The sequence below is a fragment of the Sphaerodactylus townsendi genome, linkage group LG14 (genome assembly GCF_021028975.2).
Source record: "Sphaerodactylus townsendi isolate TG3544 linkage group LG14, MPM_Stown_v2.3, whole genome shotgun sequence".
NCBI lineage: Eukaryota > Metazoa > Chordata > Lepidosauria > Squamata > Sphaerodactylidae > Sphaerodactylus > Sphaerodactylus townsendi.
This window is the reverse complement of record NC_059438.1, coordinates 20,183,956-20,195,989: the sequence shown is the minus strand read 5'-3', so window position 1 is coordinate 20,195,989 and position 12,034 is coordinate 20,183,956. Positions and strand designations below refer to the sequence as shown.

Genomic DNA, 12,034 nt, shown 5'->3' with positions numbered 1-12,034 from the left:
TGCTTTCAGGCCGCTAGTTTGATGGTATTAAGGTTGGAACTGGGAATTGGCAGCTGCTGCAGTGAGATAAGCAACCTAAACCCATATTCCGCCCTCGGGTGTCCATTATCCTGAATTTGTAAATGAGCCCTTGGATGGGGCTGTGTGATGTGTCCAGGGTCCTCCAGCAAGCTTTCCTGACTGAACCCAGGTCCTAGTCTTACACTCTAATCCCGTGGTGGCGAACCTTTGGCACTCCAGATGTTATGGACTACAATTCCCATCAGCCCCTGCCAGCATGGCCAATTGGCCATGCTAGCAGGGACTTATGGGAATTGTAGTCCATAACTGGGGGGGTGGGGGGGGGGGGGGGTGGGGGGGGGGGGGGGTGGGGGGGGGGGGGGGTGGGGGGGGGGGGGGGTGGGGGGGGGGGGGGGTGGGGGGGGGGGGGGGTGGGGGGGGGGGGGGGTGGGGGGGGGGGGGGGTGGGGGGGGGGGGGGGTGGGGGGGGGGGGGGGTGGGGGGGGGGGGGGGTGGGGGGGGGGGGGGGTGGGGGGGGGGGGGGGTGGGGGGGGGGGGGGGTGGGGGGGGGGGGGGGTGGGGGGGGGGGGGGGTGGGGGGGGGGGGGGGTGGGGGGGGGGGGGGGTGGGGGGGGGGGGGGGTGGGGGGGGGGGGGGGTGGGGGGGGGGGGGGGTGGGGGGGGGGGGGGGTGGGGGGGGGGGGGGGTGGGGGGGGGGGGGGGTGGGGGGGGGGGGGGGTGGGGGGGGGGGGGGGTGGGGGGGGGGGGGGGTGGGGGGGGGGGGGGGTGGGGGGGGGGGGGGGTGGGGGGGGGGGGGGGTGGGGGGGGGGGGGGGTGGGGGGGGGGGGGGGTGGGGGGGGGGGGGGGTGGGGGGGGGGGGGGGTGGGGGGGGGGGGGGGTGGGGGGGGGGGGGGGTGGGGGGGGGGGGGGGTGGGGGGGGGGGGGGGTGGGGGGGGGGGGGGGTGGGGGGGGGGGGGGGTGGGGGGGGGGGGGGGTGGGGGGGGGGGGGGGTGGGGGGGGGGGGGGGTGGGGGGGGGGGGGGGTGGGGGGGGGGGGGGGTGGGGGGGGGGGGGGGTGGGGGGGGGGGGGGGTGGGGGGGGGGGGGGGTGGGGGGGGGGGGGGGTGGGGGGGGGGGGGGGTGGGGGGGGGGGGGGGTGGGGGGGGGGGGGGGTGGGGGGGGGGGGGGGTGGGGGGGGGGGGGGGTGGGGGGGGGGGGGGGTGGGGGGGGGGGGGGGTGGGGGGGGGGGGGGGTGGGGGGGGGGGGGGGTGGGGGGGGGGGGGGGTGGGGGGGGGGGGGGGTGGGGGGGGGGGGGGGTGGGGGGGGGGGGGGGTGGGGGGGGGGGGGGGTGGGGGGGGGGGGGGGTGGGGGGGGGGGGGGGTGGGGGGGGGGGGGGGTGGGGGGGGGGGGGGGTGGGGGGGGGGGGGGGTGGGGGGGGGGGGGGGTGGGGGGGGGGGGGGGTGGGGGGGGGGGGGGGTGGGGGGGGGGGGGGGTGGGGGGGGGGGGGGGTGGGGGGGGGGGGGGGTGGGGGGGGGGGGGGGTGGGGGGGGGGGGGGGTGGGGGGGGGGGGGGGTGGGGGGGGGGGGGGGTGGGGGGGGGGGGGGGTGGGGGGGGGGGGGGGTGGGGGGGGGGGGGGGTGGGGGGGGGGGGGGGTGGGGGGGGGGGGGGGTGGGGGGGGGGGGGGGTGGGGGGGGGGGGGGGTGGGGGGGGGGGGGGGTGGGGGGGGGGGGGGGTGGGGGGGGGGGGGGGTGGGGGGGGGGGGGGGTGGGGGGGGGGGGGGGTGGGGGGGGGGGGGGGTGGGGGGGGGGGGGGGTGGGGGGGGGGGGGGGTGGGGGGGGGGGGGGGTGGGGGGGGGGGGGGGTGGGGGGGGGGGGGGGTGGGGGGGGGGGGGGGTGGGGGGGGGGGGGGGTGGGGGGGGGGGGGGGTGGGGGGGGGGGGGGGTGGGGGGGGGGGGGGGTGGGGGGGGGGGGGGGTGGGGGGGGGGGGGGGTGGGGGGGGGGGGGGGTGGGGGGGGGGGGGGGTGGGGGGGGGGGGGGGTGGGGGGGGGGGGGGGTGGGGGGGGGGGGGGGTGGGGGGGGGGGGGGGTGGGGGGGGGGGGGGGTGGGGGGGGGGGGGGGTGGGGGGGGGGGGGGGTGGGGGGGGGGGGGGGTGGGGGGGGGGGGGGGTGGGGGGGGGGGGGGGTGGGGGGGGGGGGGGGTGGGGGGGGGGGGGGGTGGGGGGGGGGGGGGGTGGGGGGGGGGGGGGGTGGGGGGGGGGGGGGGTGGGGGGGGGGGGGGGTGGGGGGGGGGGGGGGTGGGGGGGGGGGGGGGTGGGGGGGGGGGGGGGTGGGGGGGGGGGGGGGTGGGGGGGGGGGGGGGTGGGGGGGGGGGGGGGTGGGGGGGGGGGGGGGTGGGGGGGGGGGGGGGTGGGGGGGGGGGGGGGTGGGGGGGGGGGGGGGTGGGGGGGGGGGGGGGTGGGGGGGGGGGGGGGTGGGGGGGGGGGGGGGTGGGGGGGGGGGGGGGTGGGGGGGGGGGGGGGTGGGGGGGGGGGGGGGTGGGGGGGGGGGGGGGTGGGGGGGGGGGGGGGTGGGGGGGGGGGGGGGTGGGGGGGGGGGGGGGTGGGGGGGGGGGGGGGTGGGGGGGGGGGGGGGTGGGGGGGGGGGGGGGTGGGGGGGGGGGGGGGTGGGGGGGGGGGGGGGTGGGGGGGGGGGGGGGTGGGGGGGGGGGGGGGTGGGGGGGGGGGGGGGTGGGGGGGGGGGGGGGTGGGGGGGGGGGGGGGTGGGGGGGGGGGGGGGTGGGGGGGGGGGGGGGTGGGGGGGGGGGGGGGTGGGGGGGGGGGGGGGTGGGGGGGGGGGGGGGTGGGGGGGGGGGGGGGTGGGGGGGGGGGGGGGTGGGGGGGGGGGGGGGTGGGGGGGGGGGGGGGTGGGGGGGGGGGGGGGTGGGGGGGGGGGGGGGTGGGGGGGGGGGGGGGTGGGGGGGGGGGGGGGTGGGGGGGGGGGGGGGTGGGGGGGGGGGGGGGTGGGGGGGGGGGGGGGTGGGGGGGGGGGGGGGTGGGGGGGGGGGGGGGTGGGGGGGGGGGGGGGTGGGGGGGGGGGGGGGTGGGGGGGGGGGGGGGTGGGGGGGGGGGGGGGTGGGGGGGGGGGGGGGTGGGGGGGGGGGGGGGTGGGGGGGGGGGGGGGTGGGGGGGGGGGGGGGTGGGGGGGGGGGGGGGTGGGGGGGGGGGGGGGTGGGGGGGGGGGGGGGTGGGGGGGGGGGGGGGTGGGGGGGGGGGGGGGTGGGGGGGGGGGGGGGTGGGGGGGGGGGGGGGTGGGGGGGGGGGGGGGTGGGGGGGGGGGGGGGTGGGGGGGGGGGGGGGTGGGGGGGGGGGGGGGTGGGGGGGGGGGGGGGTGGGGGGGGGGGGGGGTGGGGGGGGGGGGGGGTGGGGGGGGGGGGGGGTGGGGGGGGGGGGGGGTGGGGGGGGGGGGGGGTGGGGGGGGGGGGGGGTGGGGGGGGGGGGGGGTGGGGGGGGGGGGGGGTGGGGGGGGGGGGGGGTGGGGGGGGGGGGGGGTGGGGGGGGGGGGGGGTGGGGGGGGGGGGGGGTGGGGGGGGGGGGGGGTGGGGGGGGGGGGGGGTGGGGGGGGGGGGGGGTGGGGGGGGGGGGGGGTGGGGGGGGGGGGGGGTGGGGGGGGGGGGGGGTGGGGGGGGGGGGGGGTGGGGGGGGGGGGGGGTGGGGGGGGGGGGGGGTGGGGGGGGGGGGGGGTGGGGGGGGGGGGGGGTGGGGGGGGGGGGGGGTGGGGGGGGGGGGGGGTGGGGGGGGGGGGGGGTGGGGGGGGGGGGGGGTGGGGGGGGGGGGGGGTGGGGGGGGGGGGGGGTGGGGGGGGGGGGGGGTGGGGGGGGGGGGGGGTGGGGGGGGGGGGGGGTGGGGGGGGGGGGGGGTGGGGGGGGGGGGGGGTGGGGGGGGGGGGGGGTGGGGGGGGGGGGGGGTGGGGGGGGGGGGGGGTGGGGGGGGGGGGGGGTGGGGGGGGGGGGGGGTGGGGGGGGGGGGGGGTGGGGGGGGGGGGGGGTGGGGGGGGGGGGGGGTGGGGGGGGGGGGGGGTGGGGGGGGGGGGGGGTGGGGGGGGGGGGGGGTGGGGGGGGGGGGGGGTGGGGGGGGGGGGGGGTGGGGGGGGGGGGGGGTGGGGGGGGGGGGGGGTGGGGGGGGGGGGGGGTGGGGGGGGGGGGGGGTGGGGGGGGGGGGGGGTGGGGGGGGGGGGGGGTGGGGGGGGGGGGGGGTGGGGGGGGGGGGGGGTGGGGGGGGGGGGGGGTGGGGGGGGGGGGGGGTGGGGGGGGGGGGGGGTGGGGGGGGGGGGGGGTGGGGGGGGGGGGGGGTGGGGGGGGGGGGGGGTGGGGGGGGGGGGGGGTGGGGGGGGGGGGGGGTGGGGGGGGGGGGGGGTGGGGGGGGGGGGGGGTGGGGGGGGGGGGGGGTGGGGGGGGGGGGGGGTGGGGGGGGGGGGGGGTGGGGGGGGGGGGGGGTGGGGGGGGGGGGGGGTGGGGGGGGGGGGGGGTGGGGGGGGGGGGGGGTGGGGGGGGGGGGGGGTGGGGGGGGGGGGGGGTGGGGGGGGGGGGGGGTGGGGGGGGGGGGGGGTGGGGGGGGGGGGGGGTGGGGGGGGGGGGGGGTGGGGGGGGGGGGGGGTGGGGGGGGGGGGGGGTGGGGGGGGGGGGGGGTGGGGGGGGGGGGGGGTGGGGGGGGGGGGGGGTGGGGGGGGGGGGGGGTGGGGGGGGGGGGGGGTGGGGGGGGGGGGGGGTGGGGGGGGGGGGGGGTGGGGGGGGGGGGGGGTGGGGGGGGGGGGGGGTGGGGGGGGGGGGGGGTGGGGGGGGGGGGGGGTGGGGGGGGGGGGGGGTGGGGGGGGGGGGGGGTGGGGGGGGGGGGGGGTGGGGGGGGGGGGGGGTGGGGGGGGGGGGGGGTGGGGGGGGGGGGGGGTGGGGGGGGGGGGGGGTGGGGGGGGGGGGGGGTGGGGGGGGGGGGGGGTGGGGGGGGGGGGGGGTGGGGGGGGGGGGGGGTGGGGGGGGGGGGGGGTGGGGGGGGGGGGGGGTGGGGGGGGGGGGGGGTGGGGGGGGGGGGGGGTGGGGGGGGGGGGGGGTGGGGGGGGGGGGGGGTGGGGGGGGGGGGGGGTGGGGGGGGGGGGGGGTGGGGGGGGGGGGGGGTGGGGGGGGGGGGGGGTGGGGGGGGGGGGGGGTGGGGGGGGGGGGGGGTGGGGGGGGGGGGGGGTGGGGGGGGGGGGGGGTGGGGGGGGGGGGGGGTGGGGGGGGGGGGGGGTGGGGGGGGGGGGGGGTGGGGGGGGGGGGGGGTGGGGGGGGGGGGGGGTGGGGGGGGGGGGGGGTGGGGGGGGGGGGGGGTGGGGGGGGGGGGGGGTGGGGGGGGGGGGGGGTGGGGGGGGGGGGGGGTGGGGGGGGGGGGGGGTGGGGGGGGGGGGGGGTGGGGGGGGGGGGGGGTGGGGGGGGGGGGGGGTGGGGGGGGGGGGGGGTGGGGGGGGGGGGGGGTGGGGGGGGGGGGGGGTGGGGGGGGGGGGGGGTGGGGGGGGGGGGGGGTGGGGGGGGGGGGGGGTGGGGGGGGGGGGGGGTGGGGGGGGGGGGGGGTGGGGGGGGGGGGGGGTGGGGGGGGGGGGGGGTGGGGGGGGGGGGGGGTGGGGGGGGGGGGGGGTGGGGGGGGGGGGGGGTGGGGGGGGGGGGGGGTGGGGGGGGGGGGGGGTGGGGGGGGGGGGGGGTGGGGGGGGGGGGGGGTGGGGGGGGGGGGGGGTGGGGGGGGGGGGGGGTGGGGGGGGGGGGGGGTGGGGGGGGGGGGGGGTGGGGGGGGGGGGGGGTGGGGGGGGGGGGGGGTGGGGGGGGGGGGGGGTGGGGGGGGGGGGGGGTGGGGGGGGGGGGGGGTGGGGGGGGGGGGGGGTGGGGGGGGGGGGGGGTGGGGGGGGGGGGGGGTGGGGGGGGGGGGGGGTGGGGGGGGGGGGGGGTGGGGGGGGGGGGGGGTGGGGGGGGGGGGGGGTGGGGGGGGGGGGGGGTGGGGGGGGGGGGGGGTGGGGGGGGGGGGGGGTGGGGGGGGGGGGGGGTGGGGGGGGGGGGGGGTGGGGGGGGGGGGGGGTGGGGGGGGGGGGGGGTGGGGGGGGGGGGGGGTGGGGGGGGGGGGGGGTGGGGGGGGGGGGGGGTGGGGGGGGGGGGGGGTGGGGGGGGGGGGGGGTGGGGGGGGGGGGGGGTGGGGGGGGGGGGGGGTGGGGGGGGGGGGGGGTGGGGGGGGGGGGGGGTGGGGGGGGGGGGGGGTGGGGGGGGGGGGGGGTGGGGGGGGGGGGGGGTGGGGGGGGGGGGGGGTGGGGGGGGGGGGGGGTGGGGGGGGGGGGGGGTGGGGGGGGGGGGGGGTGGGGGGGGGGGGGGGTGGGGGGGGGGGGGGGTGGGGGGGGGGGGGGGTGGGGGGGGGGGGGGGTGGGGGGGGGGGGGGGTGGGGGGGGGGGGGGGTGGGGGGGGGGGGGGGTGGGGGGGGGGGGGGGTGGGGGGGGGGGGGGGTGGGGGGGGGGGGGGGTGGGGGGGGGGGGGGGTGGGGGGGGGGGGGGGTGGGGGGGGGGGGGGGTGGGGGGGGGGGGGGGTGGGGGGGGGGGGGGGTGGGGGGGGGGGGGGGTGGGGGGGGGGGGGGGTGGGGGGGGGGGGGGGTGGGGGGGGGGGGGGGTGGGGGGGGGGGGGGGTGGGGGGGGGGGGGGGTGGGGGGGGGGGGGGGTGGGGGGGGGGGGGGGTGGGGGGGGGGGGGGGTGGGGGGGGGGGGGGGTGGGGGGGGGGGGGGGTGGGGGGGGGGGGGGGTGGGGGGGGGGGGGGGTGGGGGGGGGGGGGGGTGGGGGGGGGGGGGGGTGGGGGGGGGGGGGGGTGGGGGGGGGGGGGGGTGGGGGGGGGGGGGGGTGGGGGGGGGGGGGGGTGGGGGGGGGGGGGGGTGGGGGGGGGGGGGGGTGGGGGGGGGGGGGGGTGGGGGGGGGGGGGGGTGGGGGGGGGGGGGGGTGGGGGGGGGGGGGGGTGGGGGGGGGGGGGGGTGGGGGGGGGGGGGGGTGGGGGGGGGGGGGGGTGGGGGGGGGGGGGGGTGGGGGGGGGGGGGGGTGGGGGGGGGGGGGGGTGGGGGGGGGGGGGGGTGGGGGGGGGGGGGGGTGGGGGGGGGGGGGGGTGGGGGGGGGGGGGGGTGGGGGGGGGGGGGGGTGGGGGGGGGGGGGGGTGGGGGGGGGGGGGGGTGGGGGGGGGGGGGGGTGGGGGGGGGGGGGGGTGGGGGGGGGGGGGGGTGGGGGGGGGGGGGGGTGGGGGGGGGGGGGGGTGGGGGGGGGGGGGGGTGGGGGGGGGGGGGGGTGGGGGGGGGGGGGGGTGGGGGGGGGGGGGGGTGGGGGGGGGGGGGGGTGGGGGGGGGGGGGGGTGGGGGGGGGGGGGGGTGGGGGGGGGGGGGGGTGGGGGGGGGGGGGGGTGGGGGGGGGGGGGGGTGGGGGGGGGGGGGGGTGGGGGGGGGGGGGGGTGGGGGGGGGGGGGGGTGGGGGGGGGGGGGGGTGGGGGGGGGGGGGGGTGGGGGGGGGGGGGGGTGGGGGGGGGGGGGGGTGGGGGGGGGGGGGGGTGGGGGGGGGGGGGGGTGGGGGGGGGGGGGGGTGGGGGGGGGGGGGGGTGGGGGGGGGGGGGGGTGGGGGGGGGGGGGGGTGGGGGGGGGGGGGGGTGGGGGGGGGGGGGGGTGGGGGGGGGGGGGGGTGGGGGGGGGGGGGGGTGGGGGGGGGGGGGGGTGGGGGGGGGGGGGGGTGGGGGGGGGGGGGGGTGGGGGGGGGGGGGGGTGGGGGGGGGGGGGGGTGGGGGGGGGGGGGGGTGGGGGGGGGGGGGGGTGGGGGGGGGGGGGGGTGGGGGGGGGGGGGGGTGGGGGGGGGGGGGGGTGGGGGGGGGGGGGGGTGGGGGGGGGGGGGGGTGGGGGGGGGGGGGGGTGGGGGGGGGGGGGGGTGGGGGGGGGGGGGGGTGGGGGGGGGGGGGGGTGGGGGGGGGGGGGGGTGGGGGGGGGGGGGGGTGGGGGGGGGGGGGGGTGGGGGGGGGGGGGGGTGGGGGGGGGGGGGGGTGGGGGGGGGGGGGGGTGGGGGGGGGGGGGGGTGGGGGGGGGGGGGGGTGGGGGGGGGGGGGGGTGGGGGGGGGGGGGGGTGGGGGGGGGGGGGGGTGGGGGGGGGGGGGGGTGGGGGGGGGGGGGGGTGGGGGGGGGGGGGGGTGGGGGGGGGGGGGGGTGGGGGGGGGGGGGGGTGGGGGGGGGGGGGGGTGGGGGGGGGGGGGGGTGGGGGGGGGGGGGGGTGGGGGGGGGGGGGGGTGGGGGGGGGGGGGGGTGGGGGGGGGGGGGGGTGGGGGGGGGGGGGGGTGGGGGGGGGGGGGGGTGGGGGGGGGGGGGGGTGGGGGGGGGGGGGGGTGGGGGGGGGGGGGGGTGGGGGGGGGGGGGGGTGGGGGGGGGGGGGGGTGGGGGGGGGGGGGGGTGGGGGGGGGGGGGGGTGGGGGGGGGGGGGGGTGGGGGGGGGGGGGGGTGGGGGGGGGGGGGGGTGGGGGGGGGGGGGGGTGGGGGGGGGGGGGGGTGGGGGGGGGGGGGGGTGGGGGGGGGGGGGGGTGGGGGGGGGGGGGGGTGGGGGGGGGGGGGGGTGGGGGGGGGGGGGGGTGGGGGGGGGGGGGGGTGGGGGGGGGGGGGGGTGGGGGGGGGGGGGGGTGGGGGGGGGGGGGGGTGGGGGGGGGGGGGGGTGGGGGGGGGGGGGGGTGGGGGGGGGGGGGGGTGGGGGGGGGGGGGGGTGGGGGGGGGGGGGGGTGGGGGGGGGGGGGGGTGGGGGGGGGGGGGGGTGGGGGGGGGGGGGGGTGGGGGGGGGGGGGGGTGGGGGGGGGGGGGGGTGGGGGGGGGGGGGGGTGGGGGGGGGGGGGGGTGGGGGGGGGGGGGGGTGGGGGGGGGGGGGGGTGGGGGGGGGGGGGGGTGGGGGGGGGGGGGGGTGGGGGGGGGGGGGGGTGGGGGGGGGGGGGGGTGGGGGGGGGGGGGGGTGGGGGGGGGGGGGGGTGGGGGGGGGGGGGGGTGGGGGGGGGGGGGGGTGGGGGGGGGGGGGGGTGGGGGGGGGGGGGGGTGGGGGGGGGGGGGGGTGGGGGGGGGGGGGGGTGGGGGGGGGGGGGGGTGGGGGGGGGGGGGGGTGGGGGGGGGGGGGGGTGGGGGGGGGGGGGGGTGGGGGGGGGGGGGGGTGGGGGGGGGGGGGGGTGGGGGGGGGGGGGGGTGGGGGGGGGGGGGGGTGGGGGGGGGGGGGGGTGGGGGGGGGGGGGGGTGGGGGGGGGGGGGGGTGGGGGGGGGGGGGGGTGGGGGGGGGGGGGGGTGGGGGGGGGGGGGGGTGGGGGGGGGGGGGGGTGGGGGGGGGGGGGGGTGGGGGGGGGGGGGGGTGGGGGGGGGGGGGGGTGGGGGGGGGGGGGGGTGGGGGGGGGGGGGGGTGGGGGGGGGGGGGGGTGGGGGGGGGGGGGGGTGGGGGGGGGGGGGGGTGGGGGGGGGGGGGGGTGGGGGGGGGGGGGGGTGGGGGGGGGGGGGGGTGGGGGGGGGGGGGGGTGGGGGGGGGGGGGGGTGGGGGGGGGGGGGGGTGGGGGGGGGGGGGGGTGGGGGGGGGGGGGGGTGGGGGGGGGGGGGGGTGGGGGGGGGGGGGGGTGGGGGGGGGGGGGGGTGGGGGGGGGGGGGGGTGGGGGGGGGGGGGGGTGGGGGGGGGGGGGGGTGGGGGGGGGGGGGGGTGGGGGGGGGGGGGGGTGGGGGGGGGGGGGGGTGGGGGGGGGGGGGGGTGGGGGGGGGGGGGGGTGGGGGGGGGGGGGGGTGGGGGGGGGGGGGGGTGGGGGGGGGGGGGGGTGGGGGGGGGGGGGGGTGGGGGGGGGGGGGGGTGGGGGGGGGGGGGGGTGGGGGGGGGGGGGGGTGGGGGGGGGGGGGGGTGGGGGGGGGGGGGGGTGGGGGGGGGGGGGGGTGGGGGGGGGGGGGGGTGGGGGGGGGGGGGGGTGGGGGGGGGGGGGGGTGGGGGGGGGGGGGGGTGGGGGGGGGGGGGGGTGGGGGGGGGGGGGGGTGGGGGGGGGGGGGGGTGGGGGGGGGGGGGGGTGGGGGGGGGGGGGGGTGGGGGGGGGGGGGGGTGGGGGGGGGGGGGGGTGGGGGGGGGGGGGGGTGGGGGGGGGGGGGGGTGGGGGGGGGGGGGGGTGGGGGGGGGGGGGGGTGGGGGGGGGGGGGGGTGGGGGGGGGGGGGGGTGGGGGGGGGGGGGGGTGGGGGGGGGGGGGGGGGGGGGGGGGGGGGGGTGGGGGGGGGGGGGGGGGGGGGGGGGTGGGGGTGGGGGGGGGGGGGGGTGGGGGGGGGTGGGGGGGGGGGGGGGGGGGGTGGGGGGGGACCAGGTCTTGCTACAGGGCAGGCCGCATTTCTTTTGCAAAGCGTCTCCAGTGCACCATTGTTGCTAGCCTATTTTATGACGTTCGAGATAATCAGCTTGGGCTATTTTTTCTACAACAGCAGATGAGCAAGCTCCAACGGTTTCAACAATCTCTTTGCAGAGACGGCACTTTTGGGTCATTGTAGGACTTTTTCAATCCGTGTCTTTATTGCATTTGTCCGGTAATGCTTGCTCCTGGGCAGCAAAAATCAAGCCTTCAAGCTTCCTTCTTTAGAGTTCCCCTTCTGAGGTAGTGCCATGTTTTGTTGCTGTCAACGTTCCCTTCAATGTTCTTAAAGTACTGGGCAGGGAGTGGCTTGTTTATCCACCGCTCCTTTCGTGTTTTAAACTGTTGGACTCTATAATCTTTTGATTTCTTTTGCTTTTCAGCATCTCGTAGCCTTGTGGACTTCTTTCAATGCTGGCGCTTCACTTTCTTGGATGTATATTCTTTCAGGCCTCTTTTCTCTTCCTCTACTGATTGCTTGACGTGGAGCAGCCCCTTTCCTCCTTCTTCTCGACCTTGCTAGGTAGAGTCTGTTCACATCACCTCTTGGATGCAGTACTCGATTGATGGTCATAATTTTCCTTGTTTTTTTCTGTCCAGGATGTCCACTTCGGCTTGTGTCCAGTTAATTATGCCAGCAGTGTAGCTGCTACTCACAGGCAATCACTCAAGTATTAATTGCCTTTATTGTATTTCCTCCATTTAACTTTGATTTTCGTAGCAATTTTTCTGCAATTCCTTCTAAGATATTCCTTCCTAATTGCGCCTTTGACTTCTGCATGCTTGATGTTCTCTGCTTGCAGTATCCCCAAGTATTTGTAGCTTTCATTCACCGGTAAGTTTCTTTGATTTCTATGGTGATTTGGCATATTCACATCTTCACATGTTGCAAGTTTACCTTTTACCGAGTTCCAAAGTTGCACACTTGTCAAGTCCGAAAATCCATTGCACGTCAGTACTAAAAGACTTTCACCGTGTTCAGTAGTGATTCAATCTCTGCTTTTTGATTTTCCATAGAGCTTTAGGTCATCCATGTATAGAAGGTGTGAAATTTTTGGTGAGTTTCTTGCTGTCTGATAATCCTTGACCCGTTTTCTTCAGAATTACAGAGAGCCGAATCATAGCAATGATGAAGAAAGTAGTGGGGACAGGGAGTTTCCCTTGGAATATTCCCCTTCGGATGTTGACTTCCTTATTCCTGCTCCATTCACCATTAATTCTGTTTTCCAAGCGTGCATTGCACTCTTAATCATCTTCTTGATGTTTTCACTGACTCCAACTATCTCCGTGGCAATGAAGTATCTCAACTGTGTGGCAGTGAGTCCAATGCTTTCCTGTAATCAATCCAAGTTGCTACATGCAAGTTGGTTTTTCCTCTTTTGCAATTCTCATGGATCACTTTATCTATGAGCAGTTGGTCTTTTGTTCCCCCCCAATGTTTCGCTTTGTTTCCTTTTTGTTCTGGGGGCAGCAAGTTCTTTCCTTCCAGGTGGTCTTGTATTGCACCAGCTCATATGCCAGTAAAAACCTTACAGCTTGTTGGTAGGCAAGTGCTTGGTCTGTAATTGCTAGGGATTGCTCCCTTTTCTTGGTCTTTCACTATCAGAAACGTTTTCCCTGTTGTCATCCATTCTTCAATTTGGCCTGCTTTGCAGCACT

General features: G+C 85.3%; 1 protein-coding gene across 1 annotated transcript in view; it reads left to right on the top strand.

Moving 5' to 3' along the window:
• Window positions 1-12,034, top strand: part of ANKRD27 (ankyrin repeat domain 27) — a 57,789-nt gene that overhangs the window by 35,571 nt on the left and 10,184 nt on the right. The window lies entirely within an intron of this gene.